This window comes from Nannospalax galili, unplaced genomic scaffold, assembly GCF_000622305.1.
Source record: "Nannospalax galili isolate Female #2095 unplaced genomic scaffold, S.galili_v1.0 scaffold1684, whole genome shotgun sequence".
Lineage (NCBI taxonomy): Eukaryota > Metazoa > Chordata > Mammalia > Rodentia > Spalacidae > Nannospalax > Nannospalax galili.
In genome coordinates this window covers 388,093-406,888 of record NW_008351025.1, presented here as the reverse complement: position 1 = coordinate 406,888, position 18,796 = coordinate 388,093, and positions in this window count along the sequence as shown.

The window sequence follows — 18,796 nt, the reverse complement described above, 5'->3', positions numbered from 1 at the left end:
TCTTTTTGAGATAGGGTCTCCCTGTAGCCCCAGCTGTCCTGGAACTCGTTATGTAGACCAGGCTGGCCTCGAACTCACAAAGATCCACCTGCCTCTGCCTCCCGAGTGCTGGGATTAAAGGCGTGCACCACCAAGTCCAGCCCTATTTTTCTTATTCACTCGTTTGTTCTCAGATTCCTGCCTTCACGCACACGTTCATCTGCACACATATTTGCTCACGTGTCCATTCTTGCATTCATTCATGTAACAGTTGTAGCCCTGATGGAACTTACCTTTTAGTTTAACACTAAGTGACCTGATCAAGAGACCCTTGTTCCCAAGAAGAAACAGGTGGTGTCTGGCTTTTCACCCTGTCTCTCCACACTGACCAGCCAGTGTCCCAGAGCCATAAATCATCACTACGCTCTGGATAGTGCCAGCTGCTGGCCTAGTTGAGAACTTCCTAGTTCATGCCAGTTCAGTGGAGCCCCACTGTTACTCCTGGAAGGGAACAGAGGTTGTAATGGAGTCTCCAGCTACCCCCACCTGTCCTGGTTTCAAATGAAAGGGGCTCTAAAGTCCAATTATGGTAGGAAACGTGTGGCCTCTCCAAACCGGAGGATCTCACTCTGCTCTAGGGATATTTGCGATTGCCTCCATCCTCCCCCGAGCTAAAAAATTATCTGCTTTTCTCTCTTTGCTAAATTACAACACCCTCAGACTGGTGCTGTGAATAGAGTGAGCTCCCGCTGGAAAACCCCGGTGTCAGTCCTCTTTGCAAACTTGGAGCCAGTAATTGGTTTGCAAATACTGAGTGGATAGCTAAAAAGGCACCGGGAGCTGTGGTGTGAGCAGACCTATGAGTTCAGCCTGTGGCCCAGAGAGGACTCTGGGTATTGCCCCTCTCGGTACTGCAGACCGGCTGTGGAGATGAGCTTTCAGGAGCATCCCAGACAGGCTACCTTCCCTTTTGGCAGAGGGAGCTGGGTGGGTGGAGACTCAGACTCAGGCTGTGCCTGTTTTGAGAATTTTCTCCCAGGCAATGGGAAACAATGGGAATCTAAGGCCACAATGACAAACCAGAGCCTGGGAACCAATGAGTTTACTAGGCTTACTTATAGAGCATGAGGCTTTGCCGCCAGGAGCGTGGGTGACCCTAAAGCAGCCACACCGGAGGGTCTGTACCCAGCATGGATGATGGCTTCCCCATGGCTGCACAGAGGGAGCCCCTTCTCCTTGTCTCCTCCAGCCTATATACTCCAGCCCCTCCCTGAGACCCCAAAGCCATGTGCAGTTAGGACAGAATTGCACACAGCTGGCTGAGGAGGAGGGCCTATTCCCGTCAGAGTCAGTTCCATGCCCCCCGCACCCCTTCTTCTATGAGTGAACGAACATCAGCAGTCAGCAAGCCCAGCTGTGATCATTTGCTAACAGCCCCAGCTGGTCTTAGGAAGATGGAAGTTGTTCTGCTTGGAAGGTAGTGCTGTCCAACACCACCCCTGCCTCTGAGATCACTTCCGCCTTGGATGAGTCCTTTGGAGCTGGGGAAGAATGGCTTCCAGGTCAGAGGTGAGCCTGAGCCCTGCCTCTGCTGACCAGGAGCCTGTGACTCCAGGCCAGGCACTTAGCCATTCTGAGCTCCATCTGTTCACTTACAAAGGGAGAAAGGAGAGGCCAGAGAGTTGTTATGGAGATGAGATACAGAGGAAAAGTACCATTAGGGCTGAAGAGATGACTCTGTCAATAAAGTGCTTGTTTTCTAAGTATGGGGACCTGTGTTTGATCTCCAGCAACCAGGGAAGAAGCCTGGTGTAGTGGTGCTTGCCTGTCACCCCAGAGCTGGGAGGTGGAGACCAGAAGATCCCTGAGAGCACTGGGTCAATGAGACTGTGTCCCAAAGGAGGTGGGTGATGTTCCAGAGAAAGACACCGAGGTTTTCCTCCAGCTTCCACACATACCTGCACACACACACACACACACACACACACACACGAGGCATGCACACACACACCAGCATCAGGGGCTGACTACAGTGACGGGTAATTCTCAGAGCACCTTTTCTGTGCCAGGCACACAGCAACAGTCAACTTGGGACATTGCAGAAGCTGCATTCTCAGTGAGTAACAGGGACCAGAGTGAGAGCAGGTCAGGCAGCCTCAGCCAGCTGGCGAGGAAGTTACCTCTGTAGCATTCCTGCAGGCAGCAGGAGGAAGTCCCTGGCCTTGGGCTAGAACCGCTGAGGCCTCCTGTGCTGGTGCAGCTCTGGGCCCAGGTTTCAGAGCAAGGGGACAAGAGAACCGTGTTTCCAGCTCAGCTCAGATTCCACAGGCTGCTCTGCCGAGGCCAGAACAGAGGAAGGAGCCTCGGCCTGGGGGTAGAAGTCGGACAATCCTGTGAACCTCTCCAATGCCCTTGCCAATGAAGTGACCATATTGTGGCTTGACGGGATGACGCTTTGCTGGCACAATGAATGCCCCGTCTCAAAACAAGAGGAAGACAAACAAGAGACAACCCCGAACCCCAGCAAGCTAAAAGACAACTGCTTCCAGGACTACAGCTTTTGCAATAATGACTAGATAGATGGATGAATGAATACATGAACGTGTGAATTAATGAATGCGTACCAAGACTGACAACTTCTAAAAAGTATTTTTTATTGACTTTTGTGCATTTCATATAATAGATCTTAATCAAATTCAGACCTCCCTCCCCCAACCGTACCCACACACACACACCGAATTTCATGCATTCTGTCATTTATTTTAAGTCCTTTCTGGTCAAGCATTTATACCCAGATGTCCTTCGATGCAAGTTCATTCACTGGAGTGTAGTCTATCTAGAAGTCTCTGCCTTAAAGAAGATCTGCTCTCCCTCACCTAGCAGTAATCAGTTGCCAGTAGTTCCTAGGCCAGGGTTGGGGCCAGCTGCCCATTGCCCTTGTTCTATGCTGGGTTTTTGTCTGATTGAGTCTGAAACCTGACAGCTTGAGTACAAAGACACTCTGCACTCTTTCCAGTGCTGTCCCCCACTGCAGCATTAACAGACCTGCGAACTCCAATACAGACTTATTGCCACAGCCTCTGACCATAGAACATGACCCTGGCTACATTTCAAGTGTTCTATGGTCACCTGTGGCTAGAGGCTGCCATACTGGGCAGCACAGATGAACAATTCCATCATTGTAGAAACTTCTGTGAGGCAGCAGGAGCCTGAGCCATCGACTCCCAGCCCTGATCTGCAATGATCCAGTTGTAGGAGCACACTCCTGTGGCCCGTTACAGACATGGTTTCCTCAACTATAAATGGGACTAATCACAAAGGCCGTGGGGGTCCTGTGAGATAACACAGGCTAAGCACCCGACATTCGGAATATGGTGGTAGTTTTACAGTATTAAGGGCTGGGGGGTTTGGCTCAGTTTGTGGAGTACTTGCCTAGCATGTGTGAAGTCATGGGTTCTGTCCTCAGCACCACACGAACCTTGTGTTGGGGCACATCTGTAATCCCAGCACTGGGGAGGTAGAGGCAAGAGGATTAGAAGTTAAAGGTAATTCTTGATTACACTGTAAGCTTGGAGCCCGCCTGGAGTAAATGAGACCCTGTCTCAAAATAAATAAAGCTATATTTGTGTGTGTGCATGCGCGCACGTGCACGCAGGCATCCATGAATTTCTGGTGTGGTGTATTCGTGTGTTCGTATGTGCATGCATGTGGAGTTCAAAGGTCAGTATTGGGTGTCTACCACTTTCCACCTTACTTCTGGAGACAGGGTCTCCTGTCTCTGAGTACACGGACTTGGCTAGGCTGGCTGACCAGCAAGTCCCTGGGTCCCTATTTCTGCCTGGGATTACAGACCTGCACTGCCTTGCGGGGCTTTTCCGTGGGTGCTGGATCTGCACTCGGGTCTTCGTGCTTGTGTAGTGTTATGGGTCTGAAACCACTGGGAGAAAGACCACCAGACTCAATTCAAATTTTAATGAGTCACTTAGTGGTATCCTCCGCCCTCTATAAATGTTCCGTCTTCTTGGATGTTGTCAGAACTTAGTGACTCACCTCCAATGAAGGAATAGTGCTAAGTGATGATGCCACTGGCAAAACCGGGTCCGAGAGCACAGTGGCTCCCTCCTCTGCTTCCCTCAGACCTTGTGCTCTCCGGGATGGGGACTTCATGACCAAGCTGGGAGGATGCTCAAGCAACCACATAGGAATGTCCCTGTGGTGACAGCCTGAGCGTCTAGCCAACAGCCACGGGAGCTATAACAGAATCAGATCCTCCTGCCCTGGCAAAACCCATAGGTTCAGGTCTTGGCTGACAGCTTGAGCCAGATTGCCCTCAGATGCCCTACTCTCAGAACCAACCTATAGCCGTAACTCAGGGGAGATGGTTTTTCACACCACAGTCCCCTTAGCCTGAAACTGCAGAATGGACACAGCTTTCTAGACGGCCTGCAGGAGGGACAAGCTCCTTGCTTAGGTCACTGGCTGGCCCTAGAGTGGAGGGTCATGATGCCTTACAGAGGCCTGCGAGATTGTAAATGTTCGTGATAGCTGATAAAGACTTGCCCTCCCTCTGTGAGATGATACACAACTATTGGCCACTATGATTTGGGGTGATTTGTTACACAGTGGTAAGTAGCTCTTATATTTGGGATATGGTCAGTGGGGAGCTAATGTTAGCCATTCTGGGCGATGTCCACTGCACCGGCATACAAAAAAACGGTCTAGATTGGCCAGCACATGCTCTAAGGCCTGCCTGATTGTCCTTTTCCTTCCAAGGTCTTGGGTCATCTATGGGAGTGATAGGGCCACCCTGAGAGGTGAGCCAGGAACAGCCAGGAAATGTGTGCACACCCATACACACAGACACAGATACACAGGCTCACGCACACATACTAGCACAAGCATAAATGACACAATCAGAGGCTGGGTGCCCAGGGTCTGAAAACAACCATCAGACACAGCCAAGCTAGAAGACCTCTAATGCCTGCCACAGGTGGCCTTTTGAGTTGGACCCATGTCACTCTGTGTCCAGCTTCAGTTGTTAACCTGCAGGAGGCTCCCTAGGGATCCCTGGGAAATTCATTTTGGCAAGGAGGAAAACTAAGAGGGTGCCATGGAGAGGGAGTCCAGTGTCCCAGCACTGACCCCAGCCATTCGATAGCTCTGCCCTTCCAAAGCACCCATTCCAGCCTAGGTTTCCAGTCTCACTACTTGGGAAGCTTGTTCCTGTTTCCTGCAACCCCCACAATATCCTGGATGGGAAGGAAATCCACAGACTGCATACCCTGTCCCGTATCACTCACCCACCTCAGCCCCTCAGAACAGAGGTCCCCAGAACTCTAGGCTACCACCTCAAGGAAGAAGGGGGCACCCATGCTTTTCCTCACCTGTACCCCAAGACATGGTGCCCATACTCCAGAGCTGAACTGCTCATCCCTGGTCTGCTCTCCAAGTCCCATGGCCAGGAGGCAGGGAGGGCCGTCTTGCCAATAACACTTGTAATCCTGCTGTTTGGGTGGTGAAGGCAGGAAGATCAGGCTTTCAATACTAGCCTGGTCTACCAGTGTTGGGGCACTAGCTCAGTTGGTAAAGTGCTTGCTGTGTAAGCCCAAGGACCCAAGTTCAATCCCAAGCACCCCTTTAAAAAGCTGGTTGTGGTAACTTGCTTGTAATTCCTACACTGGGGAGACAGAGACAGGAGGAGCCTTGGGGCTCTCTGACCAGCCAGCCTATATTCAGCTAGCCCAGCTCCCAGTGAGAGACCCTGTCTCAAAAAATAAGATGAACAGTGCTTGAGGAAAGACACCTAAGGTTGACCTCCGGCCTCCACGTGCACAGACATGTGCACATGTACGCTTATACCCACAAACATGGACACACACGCTCGCATACCCAAGCACATATAAACACCAAAGATAGGGCTGGAGAGATGGCTCAGCAGTTAAGAGTACTGGCTGCTCTCATAGAGGACCTGGGTTCGAATCCCAGCACCCACATGGCAGCTGACAACCATCCTAACTCCAGTTCCAGGGGATCTGACACCCTCTTCTGACCTCTGCAGGCATTGCACGACACAGGTGCACCTACCTACATGCAGGCAATGCACTCATACACATGAAATAAGAATAATAAATATAAATAAACACCAAAGATAAGAAAAGAAAAAAATTGCCCTGAGATGTCCCATCATAGTCTTCTGGGCCCCAAACAGGCAAATCAATTGAAGGCTGAGCTGGGCGCTCAGATGAAGAGCTATGCCTGCCAAATGCAGTCCGGGGTTCTCCCCACACTGGCCTCTTTGACCCCTCTCTTCTGAACAAGCGAAAGTCAGCTGTCTGCACCGGGTTAACAATATATATTTATGAGACTACCAGCTGCTCCGTGCATCCTGCCTGTTTGTTAATGAAGGGTAACCTGAGGGGCAGACTATTATGTAAATAACCCCGCTGGGGGTGGAGGTGACGGCCTGGTAATGACTGGTCTTGGCAGCTTTGGGGAGGTGCTAATGGATAGTGGATCTTGTCATTTGCTGGGCAGTCTGGCGGCGCTTTGCCAAGTGAGGGACCCAAATGTGTAGCCCATCTCCATGAGTTCAAATGGCCTCTTCTCAAGTTCAAGTGACCTGAGTGGATCTGAAGTCTCCCCCCTCCCTGACCTGCCAGGCTGCCTCAGCTCAGAGAGCATCAGCCTGTGTCTGCCCAGAAGACAAGAAAGAAAAAGGGGAACAGTGGCCTTCCCCAAGTCCCATGTGGGAGGTGTCACCATACAGTGACATAGGTGGGTGAGGACAAGTAAAGACTCCAACCCCCCGCCAGAAGCTGGCCTAAGGGATGCTGACTGGCTGAAGGTCCCAGGCACCTGTAATCAACTCCCAAGAAGGGGCAGCCAGCTTCCCTTGCTAGTAGCCCTGCGTCAGAGTGAGGGCCTGAATACCAGGTGTGAGACCAATTAGCCTGTTGGGGAAGCGGGCCAGCAGGCTTTCCTGGGGTGCCCAGCCCCTCCCTGCAGGCTGGAGGGGGAAAGTCTAGCTTTCCCCTTCCAACATCCAGGTCAAAGCTGAAGCCAGGGCCTTCCGCCCCAGGCTAACTTTGGGTGGTACCTGGGTTGTCTATTGTTCTGGTGGGTCCCTCCCACTCCAAACCCTCCCATCCCCCTCTCTTTCCTCCCATCTCTCCCATCCCTCTCCTCCCCCTTTCTCTCTCTCTTCTTCTCCCTCCATCCTGACCCTCTCCCTTCCTTCCCTTCCTCCCCTTCCTCTGCTCTCTCTCCCTCCCGTCCCCTCATCGCCTGTGCAAAGCTCATTTAGGCTCTGAGTAATGGAGTGTTGCCACTGGGGTCTCTACAAACGAGATCCTGCCTCCCCCAAGACTTCCCTGGGTAAATAAAAGCTAAATATAAATAAGGTACCTGCGTGGAGCTCCCGCTCTGCCTTTGACTAGAGGGAACACGCTGAAATGGTTGATTAAAAATAAATAAAATTAGACTCTTGCTGCTCCTCCAGACCTAAAGGCTGGCTCCTCTCTGTGCCAGCTGCAATCAAACTACACAGGCCTGTGGCCCAGGAGCTCCTGGGAGATGCTGGGCATGCAGTCCTGCTGGTTGTTCAGAGTCTAAGATCTCATACCCATGTGCAGGCACAAAGCTGTCAGATGCATTTCAACCAGGACTGTCTCTGTGCCCGCCAGGGCTAGCTCTCTGCAGAGGAAGGCTGGGGTTTCAAGTTAGGGAAGGTTTGCATGAATAACCCGCAGGAGCCAGGAGGAAGGGACACAAAGGGATCCAGCGTGGGTCCCTTTCTCTACCAGTCTTTGGAATGGGGACAAACAGCCCTCCTTTGCCCACCGACCTACACTAACTCTTCACAATAGCAGAACTTCAGATCTTTCTTTCTCCCAGGCTCTATGCAGGGCAGGGTGTTGAGGGTTATCATAAGAATTCTTTACTAGGGAGACATCTACCCCCTCTTTATAAGACCCCCAAAACAGAGCAATGTACAATTCCATCAAAGCTCCCCCGGGGAACCTATAGGGTTAGTGGACTTTTTTACAGAGCCTACAGGAGTGTGGGTGACCCCCAAACATCCACACCCATCACAGAAGATGGCTTTCCTATAGCCACACAGATGGAGCCACTCTTCAGTTAACTTGTGATGCTTAGTTTAAAATGTCGACTTGTTATAACCTAAAATCACATGGGACGAGACTCTCAATGCAGGAGTGTCCAGGTCAGGTTGGCCTGTGCCCATGTCTGTGGGGGATTGTCTTGATTGTTAATTGAGACGGGAAGACCCAGCCCATATGTGGGCAGCACCATTTCATGGCCTGGGCCCTCAACTGTGTGAGAGTGAAGAGACCTAGCTGAGAAAAAAACAAGGAGGCAGGCAGCGTGGATGCATTTGCCTCTCTCGGCTCTTGCCTGTGGATGTGATACGACCAGATGCTTGAGCTCCTGCCCTGACTTCCCCCAAATGATAGGCTATGACCTGAAATTGTAGGCTAAAATAAACCCTGTGAGGTTCAGGCTCCAAAGCCAAGAAAGGAGAAACTCTTGCAAGCAGGTGCAGCTGGTCTGATGAAGGTGTAGCTGTTGGGGCTGGAGAGATGGCTCAGCAGTTAAGAGCACTGGCTGCTCTCACAGAGGACCCGGGTTCGGTTCCCAGGCCCCACATGGTGCCTAACAGTTGTCAGTAACTCCAGTTCCAGGGAACCCGACATCCTTTTCTGACCTCTGTGGGCATTGCATACACGTATACGCTTGCATACACGCAGGCAAAACAGTCATACACATAAAATAAAAATAAAATATTTTAAAAAGAAAAGTATTTAAAAAAAATGATGGTAGCTGTTTTGCTCAAAGGATCATGGTCCTCTACAATAGAGATAGACCTCACCCTTGCAAGCTGACCTCAGAGCTGGGAGGATTCTGAGCAGGTGAACAACTTACTCTTGTCGCCATGTCACCAATGGATAAAGACACCGAAGGAAGCAGCTGGTCCCTGTACAATGTGAAGATGATGTACTCAGATGGGACACCCAGTCCCCTCCCGCTGGCATGGGTCACCACTTTCTGCACCCAGCACTTGCCATTCCTGGGTGTACCACATCATCCCACAAAGACCTAAGCAGGCTCTGTTGATACAGGCACATAGCAACTGGGAGATGGGAGACGGCTCAGCAGGTAAAGGCACCGACCACTAAGCCTGCCAACCTGAGTGAGATCCCCGGGATTCACACTTTAGAAGGAGAAAGCCCACTCCTGCAGGTTATCCTCTGACTTCCACACTCTCCCCATGGCACACCTACCCATGCATAATCAATCGATTCATCAACCAATCAATCGATAAATGTCATATGTAACAAGGAAGGCAGGGATTGGAGAGGCAGATGGACTTGTCCACCATCCCATGCAGATGAACAGCAACTTGGACAGACGCATTCTGGTCCAGGAAGCTGGTATGCTGTTCAGGGGTCCATTAGCTCCAGCCGGGCTCCCACTGACCTGTGGTCAATCTTATTCACCTCGTCAATTGGCACAAGTGCGTTCTTCCTCTTGATCTTCTTCTTCAGACATCATACAATCTTCCCAGGAATGGCCCCTGTATAAGTACCTGTGCCCCGATACTGAAGCAGAATTATTCTGTTGAGCACACAAGCGATGGAATTGTACCATGTGCTGTGCGTTCAGCAGTCACTCTATAAATGCTCCTTCCATGAGAAGTTTGCTACATAATCACACTCAAGTAGATGTGGGATAGATGTAGAGTGTGGCTTCAGGAGCTGAAGGTACAGGGATGGAGAGTGACTCTGGGGTGGAGAGAATATTCTGGAACTAAATGGAGGTGGTAACTACATAGCATGGACTCTCTAAAAGGCACCAAGCTGTAGACTTTGAAACTAGTCCTTAATAGTGTGTGAATTTTATCTCTACATAGGAAGTTGGGGGAGGCAGATCCTTGAGCCCCTTCTGGGTGTGACTGTGCAAAGATTTCTACTTCCTATGGTCTTGTCCCGTGCCCTCCCTTGGTCATACACCTGGAGAAGCTGACACATGTGGTGCTATGCTGAAGTTATGCCCTGACAATGCTTTTACTGGTAACCAAGAGGGCTCTGTTGTACACACCACATTCAAAAATTAGAGGTCAACGCCACCTCTAGGTGGGTTTGTTGGAATAAGCATGCCGTGGAAGGTTGGACAGTGCTGTGATGCAGTGCTAAGTGGCAGGCTACCTGAAGAGTGTTGCTGGGGAAGGACAAAACGCCTGTTCAGATCCGGAGACTGGAGGACACTGCCCAGCGGGCAACTACTCAAACCCCCTGTTGAATCTACACACCCCAAATAGTCTGGTTGTTTATCACGTCTCTGTGCCATGATTTGAATGTGAAAGGTCCGCCACAGGCTCATGTGTTTGAACACTTGCTCTCCAACTGGCAGAGCTGTTCTGGAAGGTTGTGGAGCCTCTGAGAGATGGAGCTTCACTGGAGGAAGTGGACCCCGGGGGTTGGGTTTGAGTTTTGACAGCCCAGCCCCACTTGTTCACTCTCTGTTCCCTGACTGTGGGTGCAATGTGAGCAGCAGCCTCTTCTAGCTCCTACCACCACACCTTACTTGCCTTGATGGACTGTGAACCTTTGAACTGAGAGCCAGAATAAACCCTCCCTCCCTTCAGCTGTTGCTTGTCAGGTATTAGCATGCAGGAAAGGGCAGCATTTTCTTTAAAAGATGGGGGCGCCATCCGCTGGCATCCCCAACTCCTCTCAACGACTATCTGCATAAAGGACCCACCTCCTGGAGCCATACTCACCTACAGATGTTTCCTGGGAGATAGATGATGGTCATTCTCTGCTGTAACCCAGACCTTCGGGGGCAGGGAACATACCTTATCAAGCCCCAGTTCCCTCTAAACCTGTTCCATTAATCCAAGAGTGAGGAGGTCTGCACCTCACTGCTCATTCCAAATGTGCCCAGAGTCCCAGAGCACTCAGTGAACCCCCTGTGGGTCAGGGGGCCTAGAGCATCTGAAGGCTGAGCCTCAGGTGGGGTGTGAGGACTTTGGGGGGCGGGTAACCTCAGGGCCCAGAAATGAGGACACAGCCCTACTGGGAGGCTGAGCCCAGCCTGGATGAACATGCCTGTCTTTGGTCCCTGGTGCAGGTGCCAGACTGGCTTCTGCTCTACCCAGAGGAACAAGAGGACCCGTGATTTGTCCTGCTTGTATCGGAGTCTGAAATTGAGTCTCATAGGCAAATCCTAGAGGCAGGTGGCCCTCCGTCACACCCGCCTCCACCCAGCTGCAGAAGGGCTGCTGGGCTGGGAGCTTTCAGACATTGATTTTCAAACATCAATTGTTCTTCTGTGATGCCAGTAACATGTGTGAGCAGGAAACTTAGAACTTAGAGAAAAGCACAAGATTAAAATCCTGCTACTGCACCCTGAGGTCTCTCCCTCAGCATGCTGTGTGGCGTCTATGTACCAGGATACATCCCCTTCCTGTGGAACTGTGGCTCAGGGCTGATCTCACAGACCCTTGCCTTGGGTCGAATGTTTTTCTGTTTTAAAATTCTCAGTCCTGTTTGAATAAAGCATGCTTTTGCTTTGGGCTCAGCAGTCTATGTGGTCAGTTCTGGACAGAAGTAGACAGCACAGTTGAGCTTGTATGACACATCTATGTTAGTGAACTATCTGTATTTCCTTAGAATAAGAGTCCTTTGAGTAATAGAGAACATTTTATTTTTAAAAAATCAAATCATAGCACACGTGCACACACAAAAATAAGTCTTTTAAAAATGAAATAATTTTTATGAGCCTGTTAGGTGGGGTGTTAGCTCCCCAGGATTCCCAGTGGGGCACCTGGCATAGGCAAGTGAGTGACGTATGGGTATTGTGAGGGACCTGAATGATTGGCTAAAGCCCCTAGTTCTCAAAGTGCTCCAGGAAGCCATGCTGGGGGTGGGGTGAGGTAGGGGCATGTGAGGGCTGGGCTGATGAAGAGATGAGAGCGGGAGCCCATGTCCCCCACTGCAGCCTCAGAAGGTCATTGTATCTTTCTATGTGGTGGGTTTCAAACAAGATTCCATTGGATGAAAGGGTTTCACGGCAAGTAAACACTCAGGGCAATTTGGCCCACCATCTGTCTCTGTAAATACAGATTTATTGGAACAGAGCCATGAGCACTTACAGATTGCCTCTCACTGCTTTTCCTGTGTGATGGCAGAGGTGAGAGGTTGCCACAGGGATCTCCTGCCTATCAAAGCACTGGCAGAATGCCATCTGACTGTACAGAAGAGTTTGTTAGTTGAATCCTCCCACTTTATAAATGCGCAAGCTGAAGCCCAAAGACTGGTTGAGGTCATAGGTCAAGATAACAGGGCGGGGTGGCTAGGGAGAAATCGCCTGTGCAGAGAGAATACTAAATGCCACTCCTCCGCTCCACCCTCACAGCTCACCTCTGGGGAACAAGAAACCCCGAGGGGCCCACAGAGGCCGTGTTGGGGCAACATCTCGGGCCTCACTGCCCGAGGTTCTTCAACTTTGTCTTGCTGTTTCCAATCTGGTGACCACACATCATCCATACTGTGAGGGTGGGAAAGAAGGGCAGGTGAGGTGAGGAGCTGCTAACCAGCAGCCTGCCATCCCCTCCTTTCCTGTCCTCCTCCTCCCCCTCCTCCCCCCTCACTCCCCACCCCTCCTTTCAAAAACAAGTCTTATTCTGTCCCCTATGCTAACCTGGAACTCTGTGTAGTTCATTGTTAGCCAGGCTGGTCCAGAATCCACCAGGCTCCCATCTCACCCCCGCGTTTCTAGGATTGCAGGCATGCACCACCACACCCAGCCTGAAACTTCCACTTGGTGGAAGCTGGAAAGCAGCGTCTAATTCCTTTGCTTCCCCTTCCCCCTCCTCCTCCTCCTCCTCTTCCTCCTTCTTCCTCCTTCTCCTCTTTCTCCTCCCTCCTCCCCCTCCTCCCCTCCCCCTTCCTCCTCCTCCTCCCTCTCCCTCCTCCTCCCCCTCTAACCATTTCTTTCATTTTTCTTGGCAGCTACTCCTGCCTCTGGGACTTGGGAACTGGATAGGGGAGGAGCTGCAGTGGTAAACCTGGTGCTGGTGGCCCTACCCACCCTGATGCGGGTGGCTCTACCCACTGAGGGGCAGGTTCCCCACTCTGGGAACAGAAGGTATTTACCATGCAACCAAAGAGCCCTTTGAAGTCTGAATCGGCACCCTCTGATGCCCTAGTGGGGCACTACAGTGTTAGAAAGAATTGAGGACTTGGGGTGTGACAAACCTGTATAGTGTGGGGCTAGTACCTCTCTGAGCATCAGCTGACTCACCTGTGGTGTCTGAACATGAGTTATAAGTCCTGGAAGCTGCCCTAGGTGCTTGTCTGGAGGGGATGGAACTGCCCTCAAGTTAAGAGGCCCCTCTACTTAGCAAAACCCTGATGAGCACTGGTGGAGCCTGTCCCAGGGAGAGCCTTTACCCGCCGCTGTGTGGGTCCTCCCTTGGCCAGCTCAGCGTGCCACCTGCAAGGACATTTTCTGTGCTGAATCCAGAACATGCGGGGCCATCTCCTCATTGGGCTCAGAGGGCAGAAAGGGAGCTCCCTGTGTGACCATTTATTCCTTTGCCCAGAATCTGTCTTCAGCGGGCCTGAGAAAGGCTCTCCTCTCCTCTTCTCTTCTTGCTCTCACTCTCTCTCTCTCTCTCTCTCTCTCTCTCGCTCGCTCGCCCTTTCTGACTCAAGCTTGCACAGACCTCAAAGACCCACACGTGTCACCTGCTCTGCCCAGCGTTCTTCACACACCTGCCATTCCGGAAGATAGACTGGACACCTCGGCCTCCAGGTCCTCCCACTTGCTGCAGAGCAGCTGTGGCACTGGAATCATGGGAGCAGGAACACAGACTCTGAGGGGAGACAGAACACTGTGCAGCACATTGCCACCTCAGCACACAACACAACACAACATGACGAGACCCAGTAAATGTTTGTGGTATGCACATGTGAATGGATGGGTGGATTGGTGGTAGGTGGTAGTAGGTGGGTGCATTGGGTAGATAGGGGATTGGTCGGATGGATGGATGGATGGATGGATGGATGGATGGATGGATGGATAGATGGATGGATGGTTGGATGGGTAGATGGATGGATTGGATAGATTAAGGAATGAGTGGATGGATGGAGGGGTGGATAGGTGGGTAGATGGGTAGATGGCAAGTTGGTTGCACAGATGAGTAAGTGGATGGATGGATGGATGGATGGATGGATGGATGGGGATGGATGGATGGATGGATGGATGGATGGTTAGAGGATTGGTTGGATGGATGGGTGGGTAGAAGAATGCATGGCTGGATACATTGGGGAATGAGTGGATGAATGGATGGATGAGTGGATGGATGGATGGATGGATGGATGGATGGATGGATAGCTGAGTGGATGGGGGGATGAGCAAGTGAGAGGATGGATGGACAGGTAGATGGATGGATAAGCAAGTGGGTGGGTAGATGGATGGGTGGGTACGTGGGAACAGCCACTCAAGAGAGCTAGCTAGCTCTTGGTTTTTGCAACTTAGCACTAGCAAATGGAAGCTCATCCCAGTCCAAAGAGGCCTGGGAACACTTGGGGACCTCTCTCCCCACACTGTCCTTACACAGTGTTTTCCACTTCAGCCCTGGAGACCATGGAAATTGACTTGACAGTATCCCATTGGGAGTCTCTCTCTTCAGACTGCAGCTTTCAAAATCATTCTGTCATCAGAGCCTGCAAAGAAAACAGGAACTACGCCAGGCAAGCTCAGAGGAGCAAAGGCAGCTGAGGAATCAAATTATGTGATGGCCCAGCCCGTGGAAGGGGTGTGGCTCAGGAGACAGAGAGCAGAAAGCCCAGTCCAGCCCAGCCTTCCTTGCCCAGTCACCCCCTAACACACACACCTAGGATTAGAATTAACTACCTGCTGGCCACTGGAACCGGCTCACAAGCAGCACTGACCGTCCTCTACCATGCTATATGCAAAACTAAAGCTTGTATGCAAAACTTCAAATAGCATAGGATTTCTTAAAATCTGTGGGTGTGGCTCCTCTAGAGAAATCAGGTGCTGCACAGGCTCCTGTGCCCATGTGACAGCACAGGACCTCCCTCTAGTTTAAGGGGTGAAGAGAAACCTGGCAGGACTTCATCTAACCACCATCCATTCCAACAGGTGGGTCAAAGCCTGCAAGTTTGGGTTGTATATTAATTAATCAGGGCTCTTGGGAAACAACCAAGAGGATGGAAAAGAGGATGGGTGTACATGGAGAGGGGGTTAGGGGAGACTGAATAGATGGGAGATCTCTGTGGAAACTGGCTAGCTATGGTCTTAATACAAATGTCCCTCACAGGTTCATGCAGTGGTGCATGCCTGTAATCCCAGTCCTTGGGAGGTGGAAGCAGGAGGATCAGAAGATCAAGTTCAGGCTGAGGAGATAGCTCAGTGGGTAAGAGCACTTGCACACAAGCATGAGGACAATCCCCAGCACCCAGGTAAAAAGATGGGTATGACTGCATCTATCCAGCCCCGTGGAGGGCAAAGACGGTGGGATTGGTGGCTAGTGGTCTACCTCCAGTCTTGGTGAGAGACCCTGTATCAAGAGAATAAGGCCGGGGCTGGAGAGACGGCTCAGGGGTTAAGAGCACTTACTGCTCCTCTAGAGGAGTTTGGTTCCCAGCACCCACATCAGGTAACTCACAACCACCTGTAACTCCAGTTCCAGGAGTTCTAGCACCCTCTCCTGGGCTCCTTGGGCACCTGTACACACATACATAAACACAGATATATACACATAATTAAAATATCTTTTTTTTTTTTTGGTCTTTTTGAGACAGGGTCTCCTTGTAGCCCCAGCTGTCCTGGAACTCGCTATGTAGACCAGGCTGGCCTTGAACTTACAGAGATCTGCCTGCCTCTGCCTCCCGAGTGCTGGGATTAAAGGCGTGAGCCACATGCCTGGCCTAAAATATTTTTTAAAAGAGAGAATACGGCAGAAAATGACAGAACTCTGACATCTTCCTCTGGCCTCTGCATGTGTACAGGCTCATGCACGCACATACACATGCAACATACACCACACACACACACACACACACACACACACACACGGTCATCCTTGATTACATAGTGAGTCCCTGGCCATCCTGAGCCATGGGAGACCCTGCCTCAAACAAACAAACAAACAATAAATAAAAATAAAGTGCATGTCCCACTGGTGGAGCTGTTTGGGGAGGTTTTGGAGAACTTTTGGATATGGGTCCTATCTGGAGGAAGCAAGTCCCTGGGGGCAGGTGGCCCTTCCTGTCTCCGGCTGTCTGCTTCCTGTCCACCACGAGGTGAAGGAGCTCCTCCAGTTTCTCACCACCACGCTGCTCCACGTGCACGGGCCAAGTGACCACAGGCTAAAGCTTTGAGCAACACAAGTCCTTCTGCCCTCAGCTGCTTCAGATGTTCTGGACCCAGAAAAGCAACTAACACATGGCTCAGGGGATTATGGGAGCCGGGCTGTTCCACCTGCCCGCTGAGACCACAGAAAGTCAGTGCTGCAGTTCAGCCGCAGTCCAAAGGCCTGACAACCAATAGCCTATATACCCGTGCCTACACATCCATGTCCACACACTCACCCCTACACACCTGCGTCCACACACCCATGCCCATACAAGGTGAAGGAGCTCCTCCAGTTTCTCACCACCACGCTGCTCCACGTGCACGGGCCAAGTGACCACAGGCTAAAGCTTTGAGCAACACAAGTCCTTCTGCCCTCAGCTGCTTCAGATGTTCTGGACCCAGAAAAGCAAGTAACACATGGCTCAGGGGATTATGGGAGCCGGGCTGTTCCACCTGCCCACTGAGACCACAGAAAGTCAGTGCTGCAGTTCAGCCGCAGTCCAAAGGCCTGACAACCAATAGCCTATATACCCGTGCCTACACATCCATGCCCACACACTCACCCCTACACACCTGCGTCCACACACCCATGCCCATACACCCACTCCTGCACACCCATGTTCACACACCCATGCCCGCACACCTGTTCCCACACACACCCATGCCCACACACCCGCATCCACAAGACCATGCCCACAGCCTATGCCCACACAGCCATGTCCCTACATCCTTGTTCACACACTTGTGTCCACACACCTGCATCTGCACACTGGCACCTACACACGCGTGCCCACACACTGGTGCCTGCACACCCTTGTTCATACACCCACACCCACACAACCATGCCTGCATACTACACCCATGTGCACACACACACACACACCAGTGCCCACACACCCACATTCACACATCCATGCCCGTACACTGTGCCCATATACCCATGCCCCCACACCAGTGCCTACATACCCACACCCACACACCTATGCCCACATATACCCATGCCCACACACTTGTGTCCACATACCCTCGAACACACAGATCCATGTCCCCATACCCTTATGCCCGCACATCCTCACATTCACCCGCCCATGCCATAAGGGCTGAGGTCTTTACTCCGTTTCCCTATCTCAGTGATAATATCTCCTAGAAACACCTACAGACACACCCAGAATTGGTGTTTTACCAGGAATCTGGGCTTCTCTGGGCCAGTCAAGCCAACACAGAATGAACCCAGCTGCCTTGCGTGAGGCCTAGACCCACCAGCCGTGGACTCTGCACGCCCAGTGGTCCGGGAGGCAGGAGGTGAGAGAGGGGAGCACTAAGAGGTTCCACACCTGTTTGCACATGGGTAAGGCAGAGGGCTGTGTGGGCAGGGAGGAGTTGGGGAGGGCTGTTTGTTCTGGGACTGGTTAATCCTTGTTCAAATTTATATCCTGAATCTTTCATGCAACTGTATCAATGAAGAGTCAGTGGCAAAGCTGTGCTCTCTGCAGCTGGGGCCGAGCAGAGTGCTGGTCTCTGGTTAGAGCTCCGAAGGGCGTCGGAGCACGCTAGATCCACTCCCCGACCAATGTGTGCTTGTTACCAATTAGCCCAGCCCTTCATACACCCCTCCCCCTTTGTAACTAGCTCAGCTTTGAGGGCTTCTGCTCAGTTCGAGATGGAAAAGACGGGCAATTGCACCCATGTGAGGCTCTATTGGAGCTTAAGAGAGACACAAGGGCCCCAGGCACCTCTCCAAGCGAGAAAAGAGAAAAACGAACGTGTGTAGCATGAGGATGTCAGGGCTGGACCTCTGTGCATGTGGACGCTTTGAAAGAAACAGGTGGGCAGCAGGAACAGGGCCATCTCAGGATGCAGAGCCGACAAAAACTTGCTTTTCATTAAAGATGGAAAACCAGGCTGGGAACTCAAGCTCTCTCACCCCATCTCAGGCTCACATTTCCAAGAACCCTGGGAACTCCCTTCTTCCAGGAAGGTTGGCCCAGGAGAAAACTCTGCAGGGTCAAATTTTATAACTGGTCCCACTGCCCAGGGCTTGCCTCCAGTTCACCGTGCAGAGTACACACAACTCTGTGTGGGACCCTTGTTCCAAGCCATTTACAAGGATTTGTTTTTAAAATAAGTTCTGGTGTTGGCCGAGAGTTGGGTCACCTCAAGCCAGCATTAAAGGCGCAGACTGTGTTGACAGCCATGCATGGCAGGAGAACCATGGCCCCGAGAAGAGCAGAGCTCTGTGTGGGATCCAGCAAGCGTGGCAGCTCAGGAGCCCTGGACGCCATCTTCACAGCCATGTTCATCTCTAACTGGAGGGGAGATACCCTCACCCCCTCCCCCAGCATGTACTGGTACAAGTTGAACAACAGGTCCTCGGATGGAAGAAAATCCCTTTGCAGTGCTGGCCAAGCCCCGT